This window comes from Cupressus sempervirens, chromosome 7 (assembly GCF_028749045.1).
Source record: "Cupressus sempervirens isolate cs-2001-9-10 chromosome 7, ASM2874904v1, whole genome shotgun sequence".
NCBI lineage: Eukaryota > Viridiplantae > Streptophyta > Pinopsida > Cupressales > Cupressaceae > Cupressus > Cupressus sempervirens.
The window spans coordinates 576,916,151-576,942,103 of record NC_143124.1 but is presented as its reverse complement, the minus strand read 5'-3'; positions in this window follow the sequence as shown (position 1 = coordinate 576,942,103).

The following is a 25,953-nucleotide window of genomic DNA, read 5'->3' as shown; positions in this document are numbered from 1 at the left end:
CATAGCAAGGTCTTGTAGACCACATCCAAAGGTTCACCAGGAGGTGTATACTCTCATTTTGGGTGTGAGACCCAAGAGTTCCTTAGTTTTTTTCTAGGTGCCTTATTGTCAAAAGGAGGTTTCCCAATATTCTTGGATGCTTTGAGATTATCTATGAGATTAAAGGCTGCCTTAGCAGGTTTAGAAGTGATATTGTCAACAACCCCATCATGTACAACCTCTCAATTTTTGTTCGCATAATTGGGTTTGTCCTTATTAGAGTTGGATCCTTGATTTGTATCCTTTTGAAGGGTAGGTTCACTCTTTTTGATCATGAATTCCTCTATACAGATAGCTTGTGTGACCATTTCTTCAAAGGCACATGGACCTTGAAGTTAAACTCTATACCTAAAATCAGGTAGGAGGTTATCAATGAAGATATCAAACTTTTCTATTTCAGGAATCTTTCATGAATATTTGGTGTCAAGTTGTCTCCATCTCTGAAGGAATGTGAGGAAAGGTTCCCCAACTCTGTATTTAAGATTACACAAGTCTTAGATGTTAACCAGGTGTTGTATGTTGTGAGAAAACTGTTGAAAAAATAGGTTAGCAATCTCATCAAATGTTTTGATACTAGGAGGTAAGTGTGAAAACCACTCAATAGCTTGACCACCTTGACTTCTTGGGAATAGATGCATGAGATATGTCTGATCATGCATAAATTCCATAGACAAGGCCACAAATTACCATAAGTGATCTTGGGGATTTGTAGTTCCAAAGTATTTAGGTAACTCAACTTCTCTTGGAAAAGGAGGCATGTCTATACTCTTATCAAATGGGAATAGACAAAGAGCTTCTAAGGTGTATGTTTTTACATGTTTGTCTTTATCATGCATCATTTAGGCTATTTGGTCTTGCATGATCTACAACTATTTTTGCAATCTGGAAGTTTTAGTTTCCTCCTTAGGTGTAATGATAATTTCCATGTTAAAGTGATGAGGTAGCTTAGCTCCCTCTTGGGCAAGTTTGAGAAAGTATTTCTCTTTCTCTTAATTGAGTAGGATTTCCATGACCTTGTGGAAGTTTTTGTCTTGATGACACTTTTTAATGTGTACAATAAGTATTTCCACCTCTTCCTCAATTTCATAAGTGAAGGGGTCTTTCTATTTCTCATTCCTAGATTGGTCTTGGTCTCTACTATATTTACCATGTTCGGGTTCATGATCAGCCATTGTAGGAATGTGAATGGTTTCAGTATGCTTTGTTTAGAAAGGTACTCTGAATAAGAATTTATTTGTATTATTTGGAGATATAGTACCTTTTCTAGTTTTGGGATCCTCTTGATACAAGGGGTTCATAGTTTGTTGTAAGTTGATAGAGAAATTTCTTTAGACACAAGGTAGTTTGATAGGTGAAGGAGTTCGTGAAGACTCCTCACTAGATGAACTAAACATAGACCATGTATGAATTGGAAAGAAACCTTTTCTATGATTATGACCCCTAGCTTTACATCATCTAAGTCTAAGGGGATAAAACATGTTTCCACTTCTTGTTGCCATAGTCATAGACAAGGACCAAACTAGAACATAGTTTCAAAGATATAAGATAAGAGCATTGTATATTAGGGTACAAGTAGTCTAAGTAAAGGCTATAATAGAAAAAGATTATGACTATCATGACATAAAGTATAACAAGAACTAAAGGACAAGAACAAGATTATTGAGAGACAAGACTAGCTGAAGTTTAGGTCACAAGTCATTAGCTAATCAAGGTGCCATTGTTTGAGACTATTTGTAGATAGAATAAAGGTAACAATTTGTAGGTATAGACTAGACTTAGAGAGTAGATAGCTTTGATAGATAGTTTTGATAAATTCAAGGCAAGATCTTGTGCAAAGATTCTTAGGGAGCCATGCGAGAAAGCATAAAGAACCAGGTGAAGACTTTAAACAACAAATTTGGACCAAGTTTCTCACATGATGACTTGTTTAAAGCCGTGCGAGGATGTGCTGAACTGACAAGAAAACAAGATTTTGACAAAAAGGACAAGGTTGCAAGATCTCACATGAAGATTTGCATAGGTCCACATGAAAACCTAGATAGGCCCATGTGAAGAAGTGCCGATCAAAAAGGTCTCCGCACGAAATCTTGGAAAACTAGGCACAAAAACTAGGAATAGAATGACAACAGAAACTAAAATTTGAAGAGATTTTAAAGGTTTTAGATTGTTCTAGATAGATTGTTGGTTTCTTGGATAGATTTCAGATAGACAACAATGTTTTTTTTCAAATTGTTAGACAACATTTGGTTTTAAACAAGACAAGTCATTTTCAAAAAGACACAAGAATCAAGTAGTAGTTGAATACAATCCAACTAAGGACAAAGCAACTTAGAGGGATGGGGGAGTCTTTGACTTTCAATTTGTTTAGAAAATTTTGGACAAGTTTAAGACTCAATAAAAAACACGCTTTATCCCTAAAACCAAAAATGGTAGAGGAAGCAAAACCTTTGTCCCACAACTTATGTGCATGTGTTCACCTCACATAGCTATGTCACCCCACTAGAGGGTGCCTGTGTTTTTGGTGTATTCCAAGGGCTCAATAACATATATGCTGAATGAAAACCCTTGTGGTAGGGGTCAAGCATGTATACCACCTTCCAATGCCTAGGTATATTCCTATGATGAGTTCTAAAAAAGAGATTCTTCCCCCTCCTTGCACAAATATTATGCCCCCTTTCAGAGGTGAATTGGGTAGTAGCTAACTAAAATGTTTTTACTTGGCTTCCATTCATATTAATTATTGATTTCTCCACAAGTAGAGTTGATACTAGCAGCCCACACTACCATCTGAAAGTGCACACACTTGACTAACAAGGCTAGGGCCTATGCCAGCCAATGCAACAAACATAGCCTCCTCTTGATATGCAATATCAGGAATCAAGAGGAAGAAATTAATATGTCTTTGGAGTATTTCACTCTACAAAGATTCTTTATTATAGTGAGTTGGAATCTTTGGAAAAAGGAGTGTGCTCACTTGGGTCATTCTCAGAGGTTGGATCACTCTGACAGACCCTCTAAGGGTTGACTCAGACTAGTGGTTCAAATCTAAGGGTCTAAGTTTCTGATTTGCCTCAAGGGGAAAGATTATACTACTTTACCTCATCACCTTGCCTAAGCATGCAAGAAATGCTAATTGATCTAGACTTATCCTTTCTTAATATTCTGATTCCCTAAAAGGAAATCATCATCCCTTCATAGAATAGGACTCACACTAGAGAACCACTAACTTTTTTGCCTCCCTTGGATGCCATCTTTCAGAGGTATCTAGGTTGCAAATTTACCCTTGGTCATGACCTCCAAGTGGTAAAGAGCATACTCTCCTATTCCCCTATCTTGCACCCTACAAAGTTCACAAGCCCTAATTATACTATGTGTGGAAAGAAAGAAAAAGACATGACATATAGAGTGGGTTTAAAATTGGTCTTCGACATGCATTTCTTTCACAGTGTTCTACAATCACATAGTCAATTCATGTTTGAAGTGTTTGGATAAGAGTTGTCTTCATCAAAACATCCTACAAACCATGATTATGTAGTATAAAACTAGAAATCATAAGGAAAATGCTTCAGAGAAAACACATTAGTTGAATGAAATGATAAACTAAATTCTGAAAAAAAATTGTATTTTGCATGTGCTGTTGCAAAAATTTGTGCAACATCCTACATAAGCCCATGTGAGAAAACTCTATGCACCACATGAGAAATTGCACAATTATGCACTTTTTTGCATGAGGAAGTGTAAAAAAAGAGGTGAAATCTTCAGATCTTCACTCAAAAATTGGATTTCTCATGTGAAAATCTAGAAATATGTATAGACGTGTGCGATAGAAACATTAAAATAATAGAAAATAAAATAGATGAGGCCAAAAAAATTGATTTTCTCTACCCCATGATGGGTGCTATAAATGTATTCATGAATTGTGAGCCTCTGATTCTCTCACACACTTCAACATAGTCTTTACCTGAGAGATCATGCCAAAATGAACATCAAATTATCCACTCAAGAAGTCCAATAGAGTGACCTGTTGCCTTCTAACTAGAAGAATTTTTCCTTGTTCTCAGACTGAGAAGTAGGCAAGAAAAATTTTAATATGAAGGATTTATGCAGCTAAATGATAATGCAATTAATCTAGATGAGAGATGCACTTAATCTAGGAATAAGAAAAAGCATTTAATCTATATGTATGCATTATATTAAGCTAAATGATATTAATGCTAAACAAGAAAAGCTATGATAATAGTGAGTAAGTGAGTATGCAATTCAACAATAGTTCAATGCAATTCAATTCCAACCTATGTAATGAGGAATTAAAAGCCTCTTAAATAGAATTCCTAAAATTAATCAACGGTTGAGATCAACTCAGATCAATGGTCAGGATTGAAGATGAGATCCAATCAGGATGGAAAATTCCCAGTGTAGGTGAGGCTAACTAATCAAGATCTTGAGTGTGATGGAGAATTAACTAAAACTCACTTGAGTGTGAGAATAAGTAGTTTAAGCCAATTACAATTTGAGAGATAGATCACTTGGAATTCCCATTCCTAAATTGAAGAGAAGAAATTAGAAGGTTATTTAATTTAATAAAAATGAGATATGACCTCATAAATGTATATTTAAATTAATTGAATGATCACATTCAATAATTAAAATGAGAGCATTATTAAATTAAATAAATTTAATTCCCTAGTACATTAGCTTTAGGAGATAATTTAATTTAACCAAAGTATAAACACTTTAAATTAAATTAAATCTAATCAATAGGTTTAATGTAGCTAACTTGAGTCTATAATTTAGGAATTAAATAAATAACATGATTAATGTAGATTAGGGTTTTCTGCATCTAATAATTAAGTCAAATAGTGAGAATCAGAATGAGAATTGCATAGTGAAATAAGACTTTAGGTTTGATCGAAATAGACTAGAATTGGTTATCATGGCAATGAGCCAATTTTGGGGTATTACAACCATGACATTCAACATATTTTAATTTCTAATTTTTAAAAATACATTAGAGATAATGTTCTCCTTAATGATCATACTTCATTTTCACATCTTTATGCTACATTTCACCATTATTGATTACAAGTGAGCTAGTTTGAGAGGTGTACTCCAATGGTTCCTTTTACTATTGATAAAAGTGATGACGTAACTCATAAAAATAAAATTTCTAAGCCTAATAGATATATCAAACTTAACAAATTAAAAAACACATTTGACAATAAAGTGGCTACTACATCTAAAAATATGACTACTTTTCCCTTTGTATGTCATCCTAATCGTAAGTACACTCCTTTATTTGAACCCCTTCCTATAATTATGATGAAGATGATTCATGCTTAAACTTCCTCTTCTTTGTCCTATTGACACTAGAAAATCAATGCCTAAGTCATTCAAGATCAAAAAATAATTTGTCAATATCATCATCAATCTGGTCATGATACTCAAAAGTGTTATTCTTTTAAAAATATTATCCAAGATCTCATTGATTCCAATGATATATTTGTTGATGTTGAGGTTAATAGTATGAATAAATCTATAATACCTCCTAATTAGAATTTATAAATTTACACAAACCCTTTTCCCTACATTCAACAAATGCCTTTAATCAACCTTCTTCTCTTCTTACTAACATTAGTTACAATGATAAGGTAGAAGAAGGTAATCATGTTGAGTCTTAACCTCAAGAATTAGTTTCGCATTTTCTTGAACCTAAACCTACACCTCTTATCACTTTTGATCAATTTTTTATGTTCAGAGAACCTAATGGTCCTCTTTACATTACTACTAGGGTTTTTCATATCCCTTCCCATGGTATTTTTATTGATCCTTCTTCCTTGATAAATGTTATTACTGTACACTCGAAAGTGTCACACTCTAAACCCTTCTATCCAAACGATTCCATGAGTTCGGAATGCTTGGATGCCGGCTTAGAGCTCCCTATCCACGGAGTGCAAGAGAGTATATTTCAAGAATAAGAGAGCTCTCATATGAGCCTTAGAGATAATCTTCTTGCTAGTAAACCATGCAATGGGAGGTTCCAAAGACAAGATGCAAGAATGCAAATGTCCCAAGGAGTTCCTCAAGGATGCAATGCAAATGAAGATTAAAATAGAATGATAATGCAAAATGCAGCTATGCTAAAACATGTATGAGAGTGTTACAATACCATTATTAAGCTATGTGAGATTAAGCTACATGTAAAAATGAAAGCTAAGCTAAGATGCTATGGTATGAGAGAATGTAGACAAGAAATAGAAGTTCTCCACAAAGCTCCAAAGAAACCTGTTAGAAAACCTGCAGCATAACAATATTCAAAATGAGGATGGATTCATTGAGGGGGAAAGCTCTCTCCCTTTTAAAGATGTATGGACGGTAGAGATCAAGATGAAGATGGTGGATGATCAACGGTGGAATTCAAAAAGAGGAGTGATCCATGTGCACACACAAGTCAACCAATAGAATATAAGTTAACTTGTCATATAAGACAAAAGTCACAAAGCCTTTTCTTATAATTGCAAAATAGAAAAAGGACTTTATGTGTGCACTTTAAGTGGGTTAGAAGAATGGGGTCTTTTATTTAATTAAAAGGGGACATGTTCTTTTAATCAAATAATGAACTTAGGATAGCATAGTCAAACTATAGGTTATAATCAAATAAATTGATTATTAGCAATTTGGTCTAAGTAAATGATTAAATTAATTTAGCCAAAATGTTGAAAAGGGGGCTAATAGTCTAGATGACCATTTTTAGGTGATTACATTTGCCCCTCTTTGACTAATGTGTGATCGATCTGGGAACACATTATGTCAAAGAAAATAGAGAGCCAAGTAGGCAGTGGTAGATATAGATATCTAATTTCGAAGAGTGAAATGCAGAAATAGATAGCAAGTCCTGAATGCACAGCCTGATAGCAGTAGTACTGAACACTAGGAAGAGATGATGTCAGAATTCAAGAAGAATACTTACACTTAGAAAAGCATCTAGAGTGAGAGCAAGTGAGAAGATCAAACAAATGCTCCTAAGCAGTGATAGAGTATTTCTGCCCCCTCGGGATCGAAATTGAAATGAGGTAAGGGGGTGCAAAAATTGGCTAGAAATGAGAAAATTAGAATATAGCAATGTCCAAGATGACAGATAGATGATTAGAACCCAAGAATGACTATAAGAAAATGATAAAAGGCCCCAGTTTGACTAGAGTTGACCTTGAAGGATATAGCATAAAAATTAGGTCAAAATGAGTAGAAAGGTGATTTTAGACATGAAATAGTGAATTTAAGTAGATATGAAGTATGGAAATGATGAAGACATGAAGAAATGAAGATGCCCCAGTGATGATTCAGAGATTAGACCTCAAAAGGTCAGCTAACTGCTCAAAAGAAAGTAGAATTTTAAAAGACAATTTTGACCATCAAGATAAACTCGAATTTGGATTTCGATCCCGAAAATGAATCCAGGACGTCAAAATTATTTAAGAGGTCAAAACTTTATATAATGTGATGATAAGATAGAAAAGAGATGAAGCGAAAGATTAAGAAGGTGAAAAGACATGAACAAGAAGAAAGTAAAGAAATATATGAAAGGAGTTAGCCGATATGTCCACAAAAAGATGAAGAGAGAGCTCTCCCCATATGCAAGAATGCAAGACTAAGCTAGAAAATGAACCTAAAATGCAAGCTAATATGCAAAGTGGTTTACCAACAAGAAGTGCATAACATTTAGACTCTTAATTTCATCATTGAGCATTTATTAGGGACATCATGAGATCATACAACCATCACTAGTATAACTATGAGGATATGAATATGATCAATATGAGATAGGTATGTGGAAATCCAATCTAAGCATCAGAGACATGTAAGTCAAGATAACTACACGATTAGATTCCCTAAGTTTAATTTAACAAGATTACACCTGTATCAAGGCATAAGCGCCAGGATAAACCCTGAGTGCGGTCTTGCAAAACAGTCAAAGATGATACATTTGTAAGTCAAAATGTTGAATAGATCAAGCATAAATGCTTACAACACTATAGACAAACAAAGTATACCCACAAGCAAAAATCAAGAAAACATGCCCCATGCCCCCAGTCTTCTAGTCAATGACATCCTCGAAAGACTATTAGGGAGGGAACACATGGCAAAGAAATCATCATAGACAACACACAAAGTAGATAAAGATCAGCATAGCTCAGTCATTTAAGTGTTAAAGTGCGTGTGTGTAAGTCACTTGGCCATTTCTTCAAGACTTGATTCTGATAGTGAGAAATATCGCAACATCGGAGACCGTAGGTAAACTATCTGAAAAGTGTTGAAAAACACTTGATGTAAAGGTGGGGGAAGTGTTGAGAAACACTATTTTTTGAGTTGTCAAAGAAACCCTAATGCACAAGAATACCTCAATAGGCTAAGTGGCTATGCCCCCAAGATGAGGACAAGAAACAATTCCAAGCCAGGAAATGTGTAGCGAAGTGGATGATTGAGACTGATAGACATAGGTGCGAGGGTTTCAAGTAGCGCCTGTTTCCAGGTTTTCACCACTTTGACAAATTTTTTTTTTTTTTTTTTTGGTGATACATCAAAGTGAGGTTTTCACTAAGATGATCATTTTTTCAGGACATTTTCTGATTTTTAGGATTTTTTTCAGGATCATATATGATTTTTTTTGGAATTTTTTAGAAGGTTTTAGATATCACTAGTTCTCAAGCAAGATCACATCATTTTCTCCCAATGTCTAGCAAGGTATAGGACACGATGGAGAAACAAGCTGATAGATAAGCAAAGATGCATAAGAAAGGAATGTGAGGCAAGTGAAAGTGATCCTCAAGGACTGACTCCTCAAGAGTACCCAAGCTAGGGAAAGAGGTGAAATAGTCATATGAAGCATATTTTGGATAAGCAATGGAAGTAATGAGAAAGATAGCATGTAGGATAAGCAATGAAGCCAACAAGTGTGATAGCACATAAGATAAGCAATGGAAGCCAATGAATAAGATAGCATGTAGGATAAGCAGTGGAAGCCAATGAGAGAGATAGCATGAAAGTGTGTAGTCCAAAAGAGTAGCCATGTCAAGAGACCTATGAGAACCATGTTTCATTTATTGTGATCAAGACCAAGGGGTCAACTAGATAGGATAGCACTGGGATAGAACAATAAGAATAAAGCTCAAGATAGAGGCTATGAGTGAATGGGAGAGCACAATACAAACTCTCATGGATCAGATAGCCAATATGCAAAGATAGCTCAACATTGTCAAGATCAAAGAGAGAAGAGGGGATAGATGGATGATGGAAGAATTACGCATGATGCCTTTTTTCCAGGTTTTCATCATGGTACTTATCCAAGGTGCCACAAGAAGTAGTTTTCACCATAGGATAAATTTATTTCTCTTTACTTATGCTACCAAGGTGCCACAAGATGTGGTTTTCACCAAGGCACATTTTCATTTTTTTTTTCTATTTTTTTTTGAATTTTTAGAAAGACCTCAAGCTTTTTGAATTTAGATAGTGCTCCTATAGGAAAGATAAGCCATGATAAGCCAAGACCATAGAAAGGTATGCTCAAAGATGTTGATAGGGTGATGAAAGGGAGATGGTAGTAGGAAGAATATATGCAGGATAAGAGTTCATGTATAGAAAGGAGGTGTAAGCTTTAGGGGATTTCATGTGGGTAGCTAAAATATTGGACAAGATCAACATTGACACACACCTTGAAGGGTATTGGAACAATGGAGGAATCATGGATGAAATAGCTTGAGATTTAGATGTTTGAGGTGGTAGAAGAGATTTGGAAAAAAGTGGAGTGGAAAGCTTTGGAATAATTTTAGGAAGATTTTTGGAAGAAGATGGAATGGAAGCCTTTGGAAGCTTGAATGTCAACTTTGAAGTATTTTCAATATTCAAGTCTTTTAAAAGAGACTTGGGAATCCATATAGCTTTAGATTTTGCTTTGGATACTTCAAAACACATTTCTTCAATAATGGGTTTAGGAACCCATATTTTCTTTGATTCAGCTTTTTTAATAGTGGACCTTTGTAGTCTCTTTTGTGCTTTCTCCTTCTTAGCATTCACATGTCGATTAGATGGGACATAGTGATCTTTCTTTTTTAATGGATTCTTATGTTTATTCTCACTTCCAAAGGACTTGGGATTTGTGGATGAATAAGGATGATATGACTGGTTTAGATGTATAGATGGGTGAAAAGTCATCAAGGATGAGTGCCTTTGTTGATCTTGAGGTATGATGGGAGAGCTAGGGAATGAGCTAGGAGTGAATCTAGGAGATGGAGGAACATAAGGCCCCAATATGGATGGAAGATTTGAATGCTTTAGCTTAGATGGATAAGGACCAAGGATAGATTTAGAAGATGCAAATGGATAGTGAAAAGGGATATCAACATCTTTAGAGTGAGCAACATGGTCAAAGCCATCAATAGACTCATGAGTACCTTTGATAGGAACAACATTTTTAATAGAAACGCTTGAAGCTTGAGCACAATTTTGAAGTGGATATGGAGAAGTAGAACATGAGGGGACACTTTGATCTTGACAAGTAGCTTTGGATAGCATAGGGAGAGAACTTTTCTCATAATTTTCAGTAGGCTCAAGGGAGATAATGGAAGTGATATCTTCATCATACTTAGGAGGTGGACAAGATATAGGATATGGAATGGAAAAATCTTGAAAGAGATGAACGGGTGCTTGATCTTGATCTTTCTTGACATTTATAGCTTTTTCTTTTTCAGAGTCCTCTTGACATGGAGCCACTTCTAAGGACAAGGGAGAATGAAGAGTGAATGAAGTAGTGCTTGGATTAGGCACAGTAGTGCATGAAGGTTGAGGATGTTTAGGATTAGTAGCATGGAAAAGGTTTGCAGCCAAGTGAAGGTTAGCTTGAGTTTCTTTTAGAGGTAGCCCTTGAGGGTACACATATTGCATATGGAAAGCACTAGGTTTTTTGTTTGATGGAGGCATGTTGGAAAGCTTTGAAGTGTTGGGAGATGCATGAGTGTTGGAAGAAGTGGAAGATGTAATAGAGCTGCTACTAGACATAGGTTCATCAATGTAATCTTGCTCAAGAGAAGTATCCTCAGCACATGAGTCGCTAGAGGTATCAATAATTCCATTATCAATAAGATCTTGGATTTTATGTTTTAGCTCAATGCAATCTGAAGTACTATGCTCATTATGTTGATGATAAGCACAATGGATATCCAAGAATGGGTTTCCATATGAGCTAGACTGTGGTAACATGATGATCTTATTGCTAAGAAGTTTTTGCAAAGTGTCATCATGAGAATCTTCCAAGGGAGCAAAAGTTCTATTAGAAGTATGTCTAGGATCTTCTTGTTGTTTCTCAAGTGAATAGAATGCATTCATGTCTTCATCATTATCTTGGTCAAAGATAGGTCCATCATGAAATTTTGGAATAGGCTCAAAGTAGGTATCACTTGCTTGTCCTCTAAAGAGGTCTTTAGATCTAGAAAATAAAGACATTTGATGTCTTGAAGTAGAGCATGTAGACCTAGAAGAAGAGGATGACCTCAAAGAAGGTGACTCACATGCATGTAAAGACCTTAAGGAAGATTCATGTAATGATGCAATCTTCTCCTCTAACCTTTTCTCAAGTTTAGACTTCATTTCTATCATGTGCTTAGAGAGATGAAGGTAAGAAAGATCATTTATCTCTTCTAGTTCTTTGTATTGTGCATATAGATCTTGAAACTCTTTGGAGGATATCATGATCATCTAGATTTGGTTGAAGTTTGGTAGCACAAGGTTTAGATCCCATAGTTTTAGATGCAAAGCCAAGCATAAAAGAGCCTAGAAGATAACTTGATGTTGAAACTATAGGAGGTAGAGTGTTTACTTGCCAAGATAGTAGAGAGAGATTAAAGTGACTTGTCAAACAATATGTCCAAGAAAATTACGACATGAATGACTCAAGTCAATAGCTAGGAAAGATGCCCAAATAGCCAAATAGATAGAGCAAGTGGGGTGACAAGTGAACAACTCTCCAACCCAAGAGTGTAGTCAAGAAATCAAGGAAACCATTTCAGCAAAAGGATAACTAGCAAGAAAATATAGACCATGAAGACAAAAAGACCAAGAGCACTAAGACCAAAAATTCACTTTAAGCATGTTCAAGAACTAGAGACATAGCAAACAAAAATCAAATGATGAGACTCCCCTTAGCAAGCAACACAAGAAAAATGTTAAGACTTGATGCTTTGACTTGGTTGACAAAGTTTGACAATAATTGATAGCATATCAAGTTTGATGTTCAAAAGCAATTTCTTTCCAAGCAAGATAGTGACACATGGAGTAGTCTTCAAACAATCAAGCAAGGGACAAAGCAACCTAGCATGATACAAGCATATGTGACGTCTCAAAAGAATTCCCTAGAACTATCATCATGTGTATGTTCAAAAGATTTTCACAGGTCTAACACATTCGAGAACACATCAAGCAACATCTACCTAGAAGTCATGGTTCATTACTCAACAACTTGGCCCACGCTTGATGCTCCTTTGCCTCACACCAAGTGGTTTCCCACAAGAGATATTGGCTTTGTCATGGAAATTCCATAAGCATAACCAAGGGAACACATATGGTGAGTGTAAATCTTGGGGTGATCCGGGTAGTCCACTAGGATCAATCCTTGCACCAAGAAGTTGAGCAGCTAAAAAAGGTAGTTACTAACTTAGGGTGTTTAGATAGGACTTCCATTCATAGTGTTCCTCTTGCTCCCAATTATGGGACACCTCACCTTGCGATGAGTAACTGATCTCGCGACCACAAGAGTACCTTAAGCATTCTTGCCTAGTGATCTCCCTATGGTTGAAATCCCATAAGTGATCACACTAGGTGAAGACAAACACTATGTCTACCAAAGTTTTGTGTCCTTGATAGCCTTGAGTTTATAGTGGGTTGGAAGAGCCGGGTAATCTGCTTGTCCCCACTTGGGTCGTTCCTCTCAGGTTGTCCGAGAGCAGGCCCTCTAAAAGATTCTAACTATACAAAGTGTGGATCAACTTTTGGAAGTCAAGATTTCTGATTCACCACAAGGGTGAAGAGCATACTCTCCTATTCCAATCGTTTTCTCCCAAACATGCCAAGAAGATTTAGTTGCCTCTTACTCTTGAAACCAAATGGTAAGTCAAGATTTCTGATTCACCACAAGGGTGAAGAGCATACTCTCCTATGACCAAAAGATCCCAATTGTAAGTTTTAATATGCCTAAAAATAAACAACTAGTATATGCCGCACATGTAAAAGTAAAGAACAAGAAAAATTAGATTTTTATGCATTGAGAAGCCCTGCAAACAATCGTTAGTAGCCCTTGTGCATTTGAAGCTTTGACATGCGTTCTTTTTATGCAATGTTTCAATTTTTTTTTCTTCATAAGGATGGAAACCTATAATCACAACTTGTTAGCACCAAAAGTTAGTATGAAATAACATAAAAATCTGCAATAAAAAGTGGTGAGTTGATTCAAAAATCTAATTTATCTTCCAACCAAGTACATGCAAAGAAAGTGCAAGTTAATCACAAATGCTTTCATTTTTACTCTTTGGTTTTGACCTAATCAACAAGATTTGACTTTTTTGCTATGATTTCCTATCCAAAAATGAAAATAAAAAGAAGAGACCCCTATTAAAAATCAGAGAGATTTCCAAAAATGCAAGAAATTTTAAAAAATCTCTTCATTTGCTCCCTAGAGATTGATTTTGTCAAAATAGGCCAAATTTATCAAATCGAGTTTTTGATCCTTAATACGATCTCAAAATTCAAAATACAAAGAAAGAACCCCCATTAGAATTCAAAAATATTTCTGAAAATGTAAGTTTTTCCAAAAAATGCACTGATTTACGATCAAAAACGGATTTTTATGAAAAATAAAGAAAAAATCATAACTTCCAAAAATCACATCAAAATGCTCTAAAAATCGTACTGAGACATTTTGAGCATATAACCAACTTGTAAAAAAAATTTCAGAACCAAACTCTAAGCCGTTTAAAAGATATGATCAAATATTTAAACCAACTAAGTTTTTGGCCTTCAAACCAATTTACTTATGGGTTGGCCTTAAAACTAAAGTGATAATTCTACAAAAGCATTTGATTAGATCCAATATGCTGCTGTAAAAAACTAGAGATAAAAAATGAAAGCAAATGGAGCTAGAACTTGATTCAAGCCCCACGATGGGCGCCAAAAATGTACAATCGAAAGTGTCACACTCTAAACCCTTCTATCCAAACGATTCCATGAGTTCGGAATGTTTGGATGCCAGCTTAGAGCTCCCTATCCACAGAGTGCAAGAGAGTATATTTCAAGAATAAGAGAGCTCTCATATGAGCCTTAGAGATACTCTTCTTGCTAGTAAACCATGCAATGAGAGGTTCCAAAGACAAGATGCAAGAATGCAAATGTCCCAAGGAGTTCCTCAAGGATGCAATGCAAATGAAGATTAAAATAGAATGATAATGCAAAATGAAGCTATGCTAAAACATGTATGAGAGTGTTACAATACCATTATTAAGCTATGTGAGATTAAGCTACATGTAAAAATGAAAGCTAAGCTAAGATGCTATGGTATGAGAGAATGTAGACAAGAAATAGAAGTTCTCCACAAAGCTCCAAAGAAACCTGTTAGAAAACCTGCAGCATAACAATATTCAAAATGAGGATGGATTCATTGAGGGGGAAATCTCTCTCCCTTTTAAAGATGTATGGACGTTAGAGATCAAGATGAAGATGGTGGATGATCAACGGTGGAATTCAAAAAGAGGAGTGATCCATGTGCACACACAAGTCAACCAATAGAATATAAGTTAACTTGTCATATAAGACAAAAGTCACAAAGCCTTTTCTTATAATTTCAAAATAGAAAAAGGACTTTATGTGTGCACTTTAAGTGGGTTAGAAGAATGGGGTCTTTTATTTAATTAAAAGGGGACATGTTCTTTTAATCAAATAATAAACTTAGGATAGCATAGTCAAACTATAGGTTATAATCAAATAAATTGATTATTAGCAATTTGGTCTAAGTAAATGATTAAATTAATTTAGCCAAAATGTTGAAAAGGGGGCTAATAGTCTAGATGACCATTTTTAGGTGATTACAATTACTGAAGAACATATTTTTACTAAGGGTTGCATAAGGATACCTATTAAATTTATAATATTTGGATCCAAACTTGTAATGGTTTTCTTTATCACCATTAAGGCTCCATCAATCTTCTTGTGGCTCTTTCTAGTTAGGTTATTCATAATACCTTTATTATTATCCCTACTTGTGATAAATTTCAAGTTAAGATTGGTATTATGTGGTAGGGTAAAATCAAAAATCTATGTCACCTTTTAGAAACTCTAAACCCATTTTGATCAAATTTCATTTCTATATCCAAACTCAACTTTTTTCAAAAACTTAAAATACCCTTTAGTAGATCTTGGAGTTAATATCATCATTATATAAATTTCATAGTATTTTTATTAGTTATAATATATTATAATTTCAAAGTATTATAAGTAGGTATTTTAACATTTTAGAAGATGCTGCCTCAAAAAAGGAAAAAAAATTAAAAGATATATTTATTCTTAGAGGAGAGAGTCCTCTTCAAGAATATGTAATTTTTTTTCAAAAAGGTGTAGATTTGATAGGGAAGTTTTTACAAGAGGAAATAACTATTGGTTTTTGATAAGGTTGACCTCGAGTGCTTATAAAAATGAAAATATACATCAAAACCAATATTTTTTGTGTGCCCTAACTATACATGTGACTAATAACATATTTTCAAATTAGAGAAAAAAAAAGATTATTTTCATATCCTTGTTTGATGAGAACTGCAGCTTATATTTTTTTGCAGCTAAAAAAATGGACTTCAAATTTTTAAAAAAATGAATAATTTCTTACTCAAAAAAATTAAAAAATTATAGGTAGAAAATTCATCCAATTTCACACATTTGATCAGTTTACATCATCTTCAAATTCTAAACACGAATACCATTTTTATGTCATTAAAATTGAACAGTTTGTGTTCTAGGATCCTTTTTCTTTATAAAAATTCACACAGGTTTGTGCTTTTACTCGACACTCTTCCATGCAAGTTTGATGCATGGTGAATTGCAATGAAAGCTTTAAAGGGATTTTTGACCAACTTAGTTATGGAAAACCAACACTAGGTCTAAATTCTCATCAAACAACTCATTGATCTCATCATAGTATCTTCCCATTTCTTCTCAAGTTTTTTTAACTCCAAAGATGAGGAAACATCAATATGAACACAAGATTAGTGGATACAATCTTCACATTCACCATCCTTTGAATCCCCTATCCTTGGCATATTTTGTGCACACCTCATCAACCTTTCCCCTAGAGAGTGGCATGTGCTTTAATAGACCTTATTATTTGGAGTACTCCCAACCATTCTACAAGGTCACTTTTACCCCAAGGGATAAATTGCAAGTTTAGGTCTAATGGACTAGGCTCTCCTAGTAGTCCTATGAAAAAGGTTTTTCACACCTTAATTTAATAACTTCCAAAGGATCTTTGAAGAAAACCTACTTCTAAATATCCTTTTGGGAGATACATAAAACTCTAAAGTTTCATATCCCAACACCAATTCAACACCACCAAAGACTTGCAATGTTTAGAGGCTTAATAGGCCTAATTAGGTCTAGTTTATAAAGGAAGTATTCACTAGTCAAGTCACAAGACTAATAAAATGCATGTAATAGGACTAATTATGTCTAACACCATCTGATCCACTATAAAATTTCACCTATTCAGCCTCTAAGGGTGATTGTGCACAATTTTTCCATTATAATGACCAAGCTCGCATGTCTTGATTGGCCTAGGGCTTGATGGAAAAAATAGTAAAGAAATCTTATCAAAATCTGTTTTGGTTATCTTAAAGTACATCCTTCATACTTGATTTTCACCAAGGGCCATGAGAATCCAATGGCATAAATGCAAGTTAGGGCTCCATTTTCTCAAAATGCTTATAGAGTGAAAGTTTCTGAACAACTTTCACAAAACTACATATATCTCTCTCCAAACTCAACCAAATTGGGTTAGATCAAATTCATTAGAGGATCAACTTGTTGATCTCTTTGGTTTTCTTATCTATTAGTGTGCAACACTTAGTCATATAGAAGGAACAGTTGGTTGGTCATCACTGTGACCAAGTCACTCTATATAGGTCGAGTTATGTATTTGTTAGACTTGTAAATAATCTTTTATATGTCGAGTTCTATAGGAGCCGAGTAAGTCCATGGTGGCCAAGTATTCCTATATAAGTTGAGTTTAGTGAATGTTGAGAAAAGAAGAAAGAGTTGATGCTGAGTAATGTAGAAGGAGCCAAGCTAGTTGAGGCCAAGCATCAATAGGTAGAGCAATTATGACTGAGCATCATAAACTCTATGTGCTGAGTAACACTATTTGAACAAGAATATTTGGAATGACACAAAATATGAGGTAAACTATTTTGGGTTGACATGTAAATGACATTTAATGATCATAGAGTTTGTTACAGGTTTTTTAACACATTTTGGCATGGATCATAGATCATTATGAAGAAAATTTAACCAATCAGATTAAGAGGCAAAATGGGAAGCATCCAAATCATTGATTTTATTCCAAAAGACTCTACAGATGGCTATTTTAGGGAATATCCAAACCCTATTCCATAAGGATGCAAAGTGCTATGGATTTTTATGTGAAGGAGTTATATTTTGGAGGCTGTAAGAAAAGTTTTGAAGTAAAAGAATATAACATCCGAGTCAAGCAGTGAAGAGTAGAGTAAAGATGTATCAGATAGGAGATCATATTTGAGAGTGGAAAGAGGAGATCTATAATGAACATTGTGAGTTAAAAATGAAGGATCAAGTACTGATACATTTTGGCAAGTGAATTAGGGTAAATCTCTTAACAGAGTGGTCCTAATAGGCCTAAGTAAATATCCTAACAAAGTGCTTACTTCATTGTAAGTTTTAAATCCTTTAATATAGGTATACCTAATAGTATTTTAAATCTCTTTATAGGGAAGACCCTTAATATGGTATATCATCATAAGTGATCACATTTTTAGCCCTAACATGCAAACTTTTTTACTATAGTAGTGAATATTTGTGCATGTCATCCCCTCCCTAGTTTTGCATTCACCTTAGAGGGTTTCTAGGTAACCCAACTCTTTTGTGTTATGTGTTTAGTTTTAATCTTATGGATGTGATCAATAGTTAGATTTGTTTCAAAATTTCAAGTTTAAGGTTATGCTATTCATGATCTAGATATGAGATAGATTAAGTGGCAAATATAGTTAAGTTGTTATTTACTTTGAAGGTTACAAGTTTTAGTGACCCTGAACGATGACCCACCCACCCACCACCCTCTCTCCCCCTCTAAATATCTCATGTTACCAATAAAATTCCAATACACATCAATATTATACAAAATAATGTACATAATTTATGTTATTAAATTCTTGATTCTTCGTACAAACTAGAAAATGAGATGGTTTGTAGGAGGATAGAGTTTATTGATTCAAATTTACCACCATAACATACACACACCCACATGTTTTCATGAAATTTACTTATAGAATCCCTCCAATGTATGTAACCACTTTTAAATCTTAAATGGTCATTAAAGAGACACTTTGACAAATCTACATTTGTTTGTACTAAAAGTTGCAAAGTTGTCAATGCAACTTGTCAAGTTGTTTGCAAATTTTTACAAATTTATTCCTCCAGACCTCTCAAAATTTGAATTGGATAATTTGGTCCCAATGACTCCTAAAACACCCTAAATGATCAAATTCCTCAGTTTTACACCCCTTTAAATACATTTGACCGCAAGGTTTATAGGTACACCTTAGATCAACTAGCCTTACAAATTGGGTTCCTTATTATAATGAAATGGTCTAATGCACCCAAAACCTCTAAACAACTATTATTATTCCCTAGGACATGAAAAACATGAGATGATCCTATAGGATACTCCCAAGGCCAAAAATGACTCAAATCACTTGAGTCTATAGATCTACTATAGTGAAACTAGTTTTGATGATGTCTTCCTCTATGAGCCAATTTGCATCTTCCTTTGAAAAATCTCTCCACTTGAACAAATATTCATAGTACACCTTCCTCCTTATCCTCTTTTCTTCTCTAGTATTAAGGATGAATTCAAGTTGTAAAGTTTTCTTCTTAGGAAAGTCTTTTGTCCATTCTTTTGTGGCTTCTTCTAGGTTATTTGCAACACAATCATCATCCAAAGAACCTTTGTATGCATATATATCAAAAACATTAAAGATACGTGATACATCAATATTAAGGGCTAACACAATAAAGTAAAAATTATTCCTACATTTATTTAAGAATTTTCATGTCCCTATTTTCTTCATCATCAATTTTGTGTGTTTCTCCTTGTGAAGTGTTTCCTTTTGCATATATGCCATTACAATATCTCCTACATGAAACTTGAGATCCCTTTTATTTTTATCTACTACTTGTTTATATTTTTCTATAATATTTTCTAACTAGTCCTTGATTTGTTGGTGAATTTCTTTCATTACCTCTACAAAATTGTCTACTTGGGCACTGCTTTTCTCCATGCCTTGTATGTCTCTAAGCTCTAGAACATCCCTAGGATTGTTAGTGTAAATAATTAATTATTATTATACTTTACTTAAGTTTACTTAGGATAATGCATTTTTATATTAGTTTTATGTAGACACTTAGGAATATGCATAGTCATATGAGTTGTCTTGTTGACAACACATGAGTTAGCAACTTATTTGAGCACATGGTGTCTACAACATCTCTTTATGAGATACACCTATGTAAACTTGTCCTCTCATCATCGCACAAACTCCTATACTCAATGGAGGAAAATCCACCTTTAGTGGACATGTGCTGAGTTTTAATCCTTATCTCTTTGTTGACTCCTAGTCATTCTAGTTGCCTTTATATACATGCACTTCTAGTGTGTATTCATCTCATATCCAGTCATCTAATATCCATTCTCATTTGATTCTCATTTGTCTCTTTTGTGCTATCTATTGAGATTCTTGATCTTGGCATTGAATTATTTCCTTAGGAAAATTCTTACATGGTATCAAAGCCACAGGAGCTTCATTGCATAGCCATTGGAGAGATTTTTTTATAGGTCAAGATTGGAGCTTGCTGATGCAAATCAAATATTGGTATCACATTCAAAAGGTCAAAAAATCCCCAAATTAACTTTCATTTCATCAAAATCAGACATTTGAGGTAAAATCTAGAGTCATTTGATTTTTGGAGGTGCGATAGTGGTGATTTAGGAAAAATAGTTACAGAGGTGATTTTCAAACAGTGATATCTCCCTCATACAGACTCCTTTTTTTCGAGCAATATTTTTTTTTTTAGGGTAGAATGTCATGATCTACACATTGGTGTAGGTTGTTTGTGATCTCTATTCTTGATTTTTTTTGAAAATTTCCAATCTTGATTTTTACAACTTCAGAGGCTTCGTATGGGCTCATATGGACACATATTCAGGTGTTATTTTTTCAAAGTACATGATTTTTTTGTCTAGTTTCTAAATCTAGTATCAGTTTGGAATAATTTTGAGTAGACATAGTACTTTCAAATTTTGGTCTCATTTTAGCCTATTGGCACTTGTAATTAATTAGATCATTTAGAGGTCTTGTGTCTTATCTTGTTGAGTCTAATATAGCTTCATATTTGTTGTTGTAATCATCAAAATCAAAAGTCCACTTTGGTTCCTTTGGACAAGTTGCCCATTCTAATCACACTAAATATAAAGTTCCAAATCATGCATTGGGCGGGGGGGGGGGATTATTTAATTTTTTTATTTTTTATTTTGGGGGTGCATAAATTATTTGATCTCATGAAGTCATGTCAAAAGTTTCACTTTGGTTTAAGATTCAAATTGACAAAAAGGAACTATAAAAAATGGAGTGCTTTGATGATTGATCATCTAAGAGAACATAAGGAAGTGTTTTCTTATCTATATTTGAAGATATTTCCACCTAATACTAATTGGGGACATCTTTTTCTTCTTCTTCACTTTATGTATAACAATATGATTAAGGAATATTTTGCTCCTCTTAGTAAGGCAAGTAGTGTTCATGACATTTGGATGTGTCTTTGGAAAGTATATGGAGATCCATGAGTCCCTCCATTACTATAGGACATTCTAACTCTAGTCACTCTAGTTGTGGTACCTAAAACTCTAGTTGAGATCATACCTCCTAATGCTCCTTCTACTTCTACTAATTTAGTTCCAGCCACAGATGCTCTTGATTTAGTGTAGCAGGAAACACCATGTCTTCCTATTTTAGCTTAATGGGATGAATTCCTTCCAGATATTGCAGTGTTGTTTATGGAGTCATACATTGAATATGTGGGAGACATTATTGATGAAATCCATCTTCTCTTTGTTGAGGAGAATTCTTCTTCACTTGTTGTGAGGGAATTCTCTGAACCTCAACCACTTGATATTTCTTTTGAGACTGACATGATTGTGGATACTTCTTTTTAGTAGTTGGAGGAGGACTCTTTTACCTCAAAAGAGACATATTAGTCTTTGGAGATTGTATTCCAATTTCCTCAAACATTATATCTTTTGAGGATTCTTCCTACTAGTTGGGGAAAATTCTCTACTACACCTATGATATCTCTTCTTCCTATAAGCAAGAACATCATTCAATTTTCATGGTGCAACACAAGAAGCTTCTTTCATGGGTGTGCATACATCATTGAGGGGATGGTACATTGCTTCTCTTCCCATATATTCCTAGAAGGATGATTCCTTGTCTTTGGAGGTTGATTCACTTTCATACATGGACATGTTGCCTTGTTTGCCACCTTCTTTTGGGCATCCACCAGATTGGTTTGTGACATCTACATTCATCAAGGACTTGTCAACATATGAGAAGACTTCAAAGGTATCATCCATAGTATACTACGTATGGATTCCTCATCCATCTTCCTATCCCCAATGGGAAGTATACTTGCAGCTATATTTTGTGTATCTTCTTCCTAAAGGGAGAAATTCCATTTGTAGGTATTGGATACTTTTTTGTCTTCACGACATCCTTGCAAGAGATTATTCAATATGGGGGGATACCATCATGCATTTTTTCTTATGGGGGATATATGCTTGTACATGCATGATGTATGTCATACTAGGGGGATCTTGATTGCTCCATCCTTGCATGCATCTTGTACTACTTCATCTCTCTTTTTGGAGGAATTTTTTCCCATGAGGTTTTCCCTCTTTCTCTCTTTTTAGAAAGATTTCATTGTATTGAATTTCATAGCATTATATGTAGAGAATTGCATTTATACATGGGTACCTAACATGGCCTAGTAGCCAGGACCCACATTGCATCTTGCATTTATCTTTTTGATCTTAAGTGCATTCCCCTAAGTTGCACTTTAGGGGGGGTGTTAGTGTAAATAATTAATTATTATTACACTTTACTTAAGTTTACTTAGGATAATGAATTTTTATATTAGTTTTCATGTAGATACTTAGGAATATGCATAGTCATATGAGTTGTCTTATTGAAAACACAAGAGTTAGCAACTTATTTTAGCACATGGTGTCTAAAACATGATCTCTTTATGAGATACACCCATGTAAACTTATCCTCATCACCACACAAACTCCTATGCTCAATGGAGGATAATCCACCTTTGGTGGACATGTGATGAGTTTTAATCCTTATCTCTTTGCTAACTCCTAGTCATTCTAGTTGCCTTTATATACATGCACTTCTAGTGTGTATTCATCTCATATCCAATAATCTAATATCCATTCTCATTTGATTCTCATTTGTCTCTCTTTTGCTATCTACTAAGCTTCTTGATCATGGCATTGAATTATTGCCTTAGGAAAATTCTTACATGGTATCAAAGCTATACCGAATTCTTACAAGGATGAGTTCCAAAAACAAATTGGAAAGGACTTCTTCCAATGCTTCTATTTATAGAGTCATTCTATGAGAAATCTTCTTGTGACAATTTTCCATCCCATGTTTCTCCATGCTCCTTTGTAAGACACTTCAACAAGTTACCTAGTGACCTATTTATTACCTCTATTTGGCCATAAGATTGAGGATGATAGGTTGAAGAGAATGTCAAGTTAGTTCCAATCTTCTTCCACAAGGTCCTCTAAAAGTGACCAGTAAACTTTGAATCCCTATTTGATACAATGGAAAGAGGTAATCCATAGAGTCTAACTAGTTCTTTGAAAAAAATAACTTATATATGACAAGCATCATGCATTTTTTTACATGGCACAAAATAGGTCATTTTACTGAACCTACCCACAACAACATATATATTGTCATACCCTATTTTTTTTTCTTAGAATTCCTATGAAAAATTCTATACTCATGCTTTCCCATGGTCTACTTGGTATAGGTAGTGGAGTTTAAATCCCTTGACCTTTTGATAAATCATATAAACTTCAGGAAACTTCCTTACATGCCTTAAATATAGCCCATGCATGGGGAATAGCTACATCAAATACAAAGAAACTAAGAATGTAAAGCTTATCAAATTTTTTGAAGTTATATGAGAGAAAATAGCTAGATATATTTGGTGAATGGATCAATATGATTCTGATAGGTATAAACAAGCTAGTGCCTATGTTCAATGAAATTAAAGAAATTAGAAATAAAATAGTTTGGTGGGTAGATGAGGGAGAAATATTCTTCAATAGATTTAGTCTCAAAATATACCACGATGATAATTTATTTTAGTTATGCTTAATGGAGATGGTGATCCAACAATTCAAAGGCATTGGAAGTAGTAAACACTAAGGATGTTCTTCAAAGATTATTCAAACATAAGGAAAAAATCTAAAACACCATGGGAAGTGTGTATGAATTGGAGGAGTTGTTTGTCTAGATAAGAAAGTTCAAAAGACACAAAAAAAAATCTCAAGTCCATGCAAACCCCCCTCTCATCTTATATGACTAAGAAATATTCAAAGCTTCAAAAGATAAAGAAGAATTTGATGCTAGGATTTAGTCAACTTTGGATAGTAATCTTCCTACCTCTAAACAATTGAAAAGGAGTGCTAAGAATGCTCCTTGTCAATTATGAAGATCCTCTCATGGAATGTCAGGGGTATTAATGCCCCTAACAAATTTAATAGGATCAAGCAGTGTATTGGTTCTTTCTAATGTGATCTAGTATTGCTTTAGGAGACTAAGCTATCAACAAATAACTTTCAAAAATCTATTTGATGTTGGTCAACATGGAATTCATCACATGTTCCTAGCTTAGGTGCTACTAGAGGCCTCGTTGTATTATGGAATCCTAAGACTAACAAGGCTCAACATTTTCATCAGGGAACTAATTGGAAAAATTTATCCATTCAACATCATCAACTTCCATTCCAATTGATTAATTTTTATGGTCCTACCCCTATGTTAGATTAAAAAAATTTATGGCTTACTCTTATAGGTTTTATCCAACAATTAGTAGGTGCCAAATTTATTATTGCTGGTGAATTTAATGCCATTCTTCATCCTAGGGATAAGAATGGAGGTATTCTTCCCCCTCCTAGAGCTAGCCAAGACTTTAATGACTTTTTTGATAATAATGCTCTATTTGATGTTCCCCCACAAGTCAAATCTTTCATTTAGACTAATAAAAGAGTTGGGTTCCACTAGATTGCAATTAGATTGGATAGATTTTTGTGTTCATAATGTTGAAAATTAGAAAATTATGTTGTCCAATAAAATATATTACCATATTATGAATATGACCATTTTCCTATTTAATTATCCATTCTTCCATCAGATTATCCTCTTTCTAGTCATTCTAGACCATCTTTTAAGTTTGAAATTATCTAGTATCGTCATCCCCATTTTGATGGCCTCTTAAAATAATGGTGGAAGGATGCTCCACTAGAGTGAGGAACCAAAATGTTTTAGTTTCACAAGAAAATATAGTATATCAAAGGGCTTATCAAGATTTGGAATAAACATTTAAAATTTTTTTTTTTTTGAGGAGAAAAGGTAGCAGAAGAAAAACTAGCTGAGATCAATCAACATATTTTACTCCATGGTTTAAATAATTATTGAAAATGATTGGAAAAGATCATGAATGAAGAATAATAGAACTAGTAAAGAATTTTTTCAATCATTGTTTTGTCATTGATGTCAAACTTGCTACTTGCAGGAATGACAATTGCTTAAGTGATCTAGATACTATCAATTGGTTGATTGACAAGGAGGACACAATCAATAAGATGTAACTAGAGCACCTAGAGAAAGGTTGAAGTTATGATGTTGTAATCAAGTATAAAGATTAGCTAAGCCATTGATGAAATAGTGTATTGATGACATACTCTAAGAGGATGGACACACTAAGACACATCAAAGATGTAAGGTTTAACTAAGTCATTTGTAAAGCCTAACTAAGTTCATTGGAGAGAGTCGAGCAAGCTAGTTAGAGCCTAGCAAATTCTTAGTTGAAGCTAAGCAAGTTCAACTTTAGTGTGAGCTGAGTGATTATTCAGGTGTCGAGTATCAAAAAAAGGTAATGGATACTTAAAATTTTTCTTTAGGTGCTGAGCATCAGTAAATATAGTAGGAGCTAAGTAGCACAAAAGGTGTCGAGCATCAGTAAACCAATGATGCTGAGTTTCTGCATTATTTGTTAAGTCAAAGATTTGCCAGATCAGTAATGATAAGTTTGTTACATTGAATTTTGTGAATTAGTTAGATGATAAGGATGATGAGTAGATGTCATAGAATTTTATGTAAACCATGCAAACTAGTTCAAGGTGAAATGCTGGTGGAATTATGATGAAGTTTCTAGAAGAAGCAATTTGGAGGGAAAAGAATATCATTTTCTCAGATCAAATCAAGATTTGAGTGGGAAATGAAGAAC